A 6,264-nucleotide genomic window follows, 5' to 3' on the forward strand; every position below is an offset into this window, starting at 1 on the left:
AGTTTCTGCCCAGTTTCGAACTGGGGACCTTTCGCGTGTGAGGCGAACGTGATGACCACTACACTACAGAAACAAGCCGCAGCCGCCCGTCCGGCAGCTCAGGGGCATCCAGCACTGAAAGTTGAAGCCATTCTTCGTTTCACCTTTCTGTTTCCAATAGCTCGTTGTTGTCCAGCGTAATTGACATCTTCAAAACATTTAAAAAAAGACACGTGAAATTGATGATAAAACATAGACAAGGATGTGGTCAATGTTTGGACCGTAGGGCGAGGTGGACTAGGCTGGGACGACTTTCCCTGCAGCGTAACGACTGCGACATGATCTAATGGAAGGGTTGGAAACTGAGTATTTACGTGTTTTACCCAAGTTGGGGTGAGTTGAAAACTCGAGAGCATAGGTTTAAGGTGAGTGGGCTGAAATTGACAAAGGACCTGAGGCACATTTCCCACACAGAAGGTTGTGCATGTATCGAATGAGCTACCAGAGGAAGCGGAGGAGGCTCAGAAAATTGCATGAGTTTCTGGATAGGATGGGTTGAGAGGGTTTGGGGCCAAATACTGGGGAACCGGACTTGTTTATATTTGGCTATGTGCTGAGCATGGACGAGATACACCGAAGGATCTGTTTCCACGCGGTGTCCCCCAAAAACGTTGTGTTGCTTACACCTGCTTTAAAGGATTACTTTTTAGCGGAGCTTGCCGTCGCAGTCTGTGGCACAATCCTTTACTGTGTTCGATGCTCACGGGAAAGGTAGTATTGCGAAACACTGCAGAAAGGAACGACTTCCTTACTTTTGCTCCGACTGACCATATTCTGTGAAATTTTCCCAGATCCTCAGTTAAGGACTTTTGCAGCTGGAAGTTTCCTCAGAAACGCTGTTAACTCGTAAAGTATTGAGCGAATCGCAAAACAGAAAGCATTTAACACGGAACACAAACAAAGCTGGCATACCTAATGCATTTTCAGACACAGAGATGCATGAATGCTAAATGTGAGACAGTCCGAGGGCATGATTTATAAAGTAATCTCACAAATGGGAGAAATTCAACAACATATCACATCGAAATTCGTTGGAACGATTTTCCCATTGGCCGAAAAACCAAATAACGACGAGTCGAGTCACCCAGGGACTTTGTTTCACAACAGCGATGAAATACCGGTCTCCATTCGGTTCCAGTACAAGCTCAACTTGCCTGGAACAGCACAGCTGCTTGCGATTTTCTGCGCGGGAGGCGAACACGATCATGACAGACAGAGACACTTTGAAATATTCGGCACTATCCCACACCACAGTTAATTCCCCGGGAAGCAAAGCCATTTTACTTTTGTTTTCAACATCAATACAGTGGGGACAGAAACAGCATTTTAACAAGCTGCAGCGTTGGAGTTGATCTGCAGAAATGGCAGTGGTGGGATCCGAACCCACGCCCCTTTCGAGACTGGAACCTGGATCCAGCGCCTTAGACCGCTCGGCCACACTACCAGCCGGCCGCGCGCACCATTTTCTTGCGTTTCCAACTGTGCTCTCCTGCATAACAACAGTTGCCAAGTCACATGAAAATGGTTCCATGATCCCTCTCCGACTCGCACAGCTGCTGGGATGTGCCCGTCTACAATATCAATTTCGCAGCAGATAATGAGAGCCCATCAATCCAGACAAAACTCAATGGTAAGCTGAGTCTATCTTCTCAGACTCCTTTCAGCTCCAAATGTATCTGTGAGAATATATGTTCGGTTATGATTTGGTCAAATAACCACGAGCTGCTTGACATTACTGCAATTTCGATTCTTGCTTTGCTAAATGATTTCACCCATTGCTTGAAACAGGGCAAGTTTCACGTTTACACGGAACATGAAGCACACCGGACTAAAGGGAAAATGCACAAAGCCGTGTTCCACATCATACCGTGCAGCGTAATTTCAGTCACTGTGCCTGTTTTGCAGAAAAAGAGTCCCAAACAATGTACTCCACCCTAAAACCGGAGGTCGCATTCCTATTCGAGAACGACAGATTACATTGTGAGGATGCTCTGACCTCGGAGCCAGTTCTAGATGCCACTTTCCTTGCCTTTTACCCTAACCGTGCAATTTGCTGCAGAGATGTTCACTCCTGGACATCAGCCACATGGATAGCAACTGAGTTGGAAACCTGTGTGGGAATCGACGAGAAGCGACTCAATAAATTTTGCTCAATTCCATGGTGCTTATTAGAAATGCAGTTTCTGTTCACTACAATCTAAAAGGCAGTTTCTCAACATAGTAACAAAGTCAAAAGGTAATTACCTCACCCCACCCCCACTCCGGAAGAGGTGCTAACTGCCCTTGATTGCTTTTTGTTCTCGATGTGAAGAGCTCTCACGCCTCTGAGTCACCTTCACGTGTCTGGTTGCTGAGTGAGTCACAAAGAAGGAGTTTCTCCAGAGCTGCAACTGCCTGACTTCCCCACTCGACTTCCCCGTTTACATTTTCCTGCTCCTCAGTGATTTCAAGAATACCAAATGGATGCGATGTCATTCTGTAACCTCTCTGTCGATTCCTCCGTTTCAGTTCCAACGTGGCTTAGGTCTCGGGGCGCACCTTAATACGAGCGACACCATGAAATCACAGGTCCAGAGGTTCCTCTGAGAGTGTAATTTCTTTCATTGCTGTTGCTGATTGAAAGAGCCACTCAAGTGCGAACTGCTCCAAAACATGATTCAGGACCTCTGGTGCCAATTCTCGTACGTTGAATAACGACAGACAGCTTCCAAACGAGGCCTTTCAGAGACGCCTTTGGGGGACATTTAACAGACAGACAAGTTCAGGAATCCGTGGTGCACTGTGACACCAGCGCATCAGCTTCTTCCCTGTCTTTGAACCGAGCCGCCTGCGCAAGGAATGCAAATGCGGTACTGCTTTTCGTAGAAGAATCAGAAGGGGGTAACTACACTCTCAAACAGAATTGCATATGATCAGAACCAGTTTGGATAAAAACTTTACATTTCTTTGCACAGTCATTAAATGGAATTGCATTACATTTCACTACGCGAGCAGATTTGTTCAAGCAACTTCGAAGGCAGGTTTGCAGATGGGAAAGCAAGCAAGAAAGCACCGTTCTTGCCCATGTAAAAGGCTGCCGTTGAAGAACAAAGCAGTTTCTGCCCAGTTTCGAACTGGGGACCTTTCGCGTGTGAGGCGAACGTGATGACCACAACACTACAGAAACAAGCCGCAGCCGCCCGTCCCGCAGCTCCGGGGCATCCAGCACTGAAAGTTGAAGCCATTCTTCGTTTCACCTTTCTGTTTCCAATAGCTCGTTGTTGTCCAGCGTAATTGACATCTTCAAAACATTTAAAAAAAGACACGTGAAATTGATGATAAAACATAGACAAGGATGTGGTCAATGTTTGGACCGTAGGGCGAGGTGGACTAGGCTGGGACGACTTTCCCTGCAGCGTAACGACTGCGACATGATCTAATGGAAGGGTTGGAAACTGAGTATTTACGTGTTTTACCCAAGTTGGGGTGAGTTGAAAACTCGAGAGCATAGGTTTAAGGTGAGTGGGCTGAAATTGACAAAGGACCTGAGGCACATTTCCCACACAGAATGTTGTGCGTGTATCGAATGAGCTACCAGAGGAAGCGGAGGAGGCTCAGAAAATTGCATGAGTTTCTGGATAGGATGGGTTGAGAGGGTTTGGGGCCAAATACTGGGGAAACGGACTTGTTTATATTTGGCTATGTGCTGAGCATGGACGAGATACACCGAAGGATCTGTTTCCACGCGGTGTCCCCCAAAAACGTTGTGTTGCTTACACCTGCTTTAAAGGATTACTTTTTAGCGGAGCTTGCCGTCGCAGTCTGTGGCACAATCCTTTACTGTGTTCGATGCTCACGGGAAAGGTAGTATTGCGAAACACTGCAGAAAGGAACGACTTCCTTACTTTTGCTCCGACTGACCATACTCTGTGAAATTTTCCCAGATCCTCAGTTAAGGACTTTTGCAGCTGGAAGTTTCCTCAGAAACGCTGTTAACTCGTAAAGTATTGAGCGAATCGCAAAACAGAAAGCATTTAACACGGAACACAAACAAAGCTGGCATACCTAATGCATTTTCAGACACAGAGATGCATGAATGCTAAATGTGAGACAGTCCGAGGGCATGATTTATAAAGTAATCTCACAAATGGGAGAAATTCAACAACATATCACATCGAAATTCGTTGGAACGATTTTCCCATTGGCCGAAAAACCAAATAAACGACGAGTCGAGTCACCCCAGGACTTTGTTTCACAACAGCGATGAAATACCGGTCTCCATTCGGTTCCAGTACAAGCTCAACTTGCCTGGAACAGCACAGCTGCTTGCGATTTTCTGCGCGGGAGGCGAACACGATCATGACAGACAGAGACACTTTGAAATATTCGGCACTATCCCACACCACAGTTAATTCCCCGGGAAGCAAAGCCATTTTACTTTTGTTTTCAACATCAATACAGTGGGGACAGAAACAGCATTTTAACAAGCTGCAGCGTTGGAGTTGATCTGCAGAAATGGCAGTGGTGGGATCCGAACCCACGCCCCTTTCGAGACTGGAACCTGGATCCAGCGCCTTAGACCGCTCGGCCACACTACCAGCCGGCCGCGCGCACCATTTTCTTGCGTTTCCAACTGTGCTCTCCTGCATAACAACAGATGCCAAGTCACATGAAAATGGTTCCATGATCCCTCTCCGACTCGCACAGCTGCTGGGATGTGCCCGTCTACAATATCAATTTCGCAGCAGATAATGAGAGCCCATCAATCCAGACAAAACTCAGTGGTAAGCTGAGTCTATCTTCTCAGACTCCTTTCAGCTCCAAATGTATCTGTGAGAATATATGTTCGGTTATGATTTGGTCAAATAACCACGAGCTGCTTGACATTACTGCAATTTCGATTCTTGCTTTGCTAAATGATTTCACCCATTGCTTGAAACAGGGCAAGTTTCACGTTTACACGGAACATGAAGCACACCGGACTACAGGGAAAATGCACAAAGCCGTGTTCCACATCATACCGTGCAGCGTAATTTCAGTCACTGTGCCTGTTTTGCAGAAAAAGAGTCCCAAACAATGTACTCCACCCTAAAACCGGAGGTCGCATTCCTATTCGAGAACGACAGATTACATTGTGAGGATGCTCTGACCTCGGAGCCAGTTCTAGATGCCACTTTCCTTGCCTTTTACCCTAACCGTGCAATTTGCTGCAGAGATGTTCACTCCTGGACATCAGCCACATGGATACCAACTGAGTCGGAAACCTGTGTGGGAATCGACGAGAAGCGACTCAATAAATTTTGCTCAATTCCATGGTGCTTATTAGAAATGCAGTTTCTGTTCACTTCAATCTAAAAGGCAGTTTCTCAACATAGTAACAAAGTCAAAAGGTAATTACCTCACCCCACCCCCACTCCGGAAGAGGTGCTAACTGCCCTTGATTGCTTTTTGTTCTCGATGTGAAGAGCTCTCACGCCTCTGAGTCACCTTCACGTGTCTGGTTGCTGAGTGAGTCACAAAGAAGGAGTTTCTCCAGAGCTGCAACTGCCTGACTTCCCCACTCGACTTCCCCGTTTACATTTTCCTGCTCCTCAGTGATTTCAAGAATACCAAATGGATGCGATGTCATTCTGTAACCTCTCTGTCGATTCCTCCGTTTCAGTTCCAACGTGGCTTAGGTCTCTGGCGCACCTTAATACTACCGACACCATGAAAGCACAGGTCCAGAGTTTCCTCTGAGAGTGTAATGTCTTTCATTGCTGTTGCTGATTGAAACAGCCACTCAAGTGCGAACTGCTCCAAAACATGATTCAGGACCTCTGGTGCCAATTCTCGTACGTTGAATAACGACAGACAGCTTCCAAACGAGGCCTTTCAGAGACGCCTTTGGGGGACATTTAACAGACAGACAAGTTCAGGAATCCGTGGTGCACTGTGACACCAGCGCATCAGCTTCTTCCCTGTCTTTGAACCGAGCCGCCTGCGCAAGGAATGCAAATGCGGTACTGCTTTTCGTAGAAGAATCAGAAGGGGGTAACTACACTCTCAAACAGAATTGCATATGATCAGAACCAGTTTGGATAAAAACTTTACAATTCTTTGCACAGTCATTAAATGGAATTGCATTACATTTCACTACGCGAGCAGATTTGTTCAAGCAACTTCGAAGGCAGGTTTGCAGATGGGAAAGCAAGCAAGAAAGCACCGTTCTTGCCCATGTAAAAGGCTGCCGTTGAAGAACAAAGC

The 6,264-nt window shown here is 46.6% G+C and overlaps 1 non-coding gene across 1 annotated transcript; it reads right to left on the reverse strand.

Moving 5' to 3' along the window:
• On the reverse strand, positions 1–73 carry trnav-cac (transfer RNA valine (anticodon CAC)). The gene has a single exon. It is a non-coding gene; the product is annotated as a tRNA-Val (tRNA).
• Between the last annotated feature and the right edge of the window lie 6,191 nt (positions 74–6,264).

This window comes from Chiloscyllium punctatum, chromosome 13 (genome assembly GCF_047496795.1).
Source record: "Chiloscyllium punctatum isolate Juve2018m chromosome 13, sChiPun1.3, whole genome shotgun sequence".
Taxonomy (NCBI): Eukaryota; Metazoa; Chordata; class Chondrichthyes; order Orectolobiformes; family Hemiscylliidae; genus Chiloscyllium; species Chiloscyllium punctatum.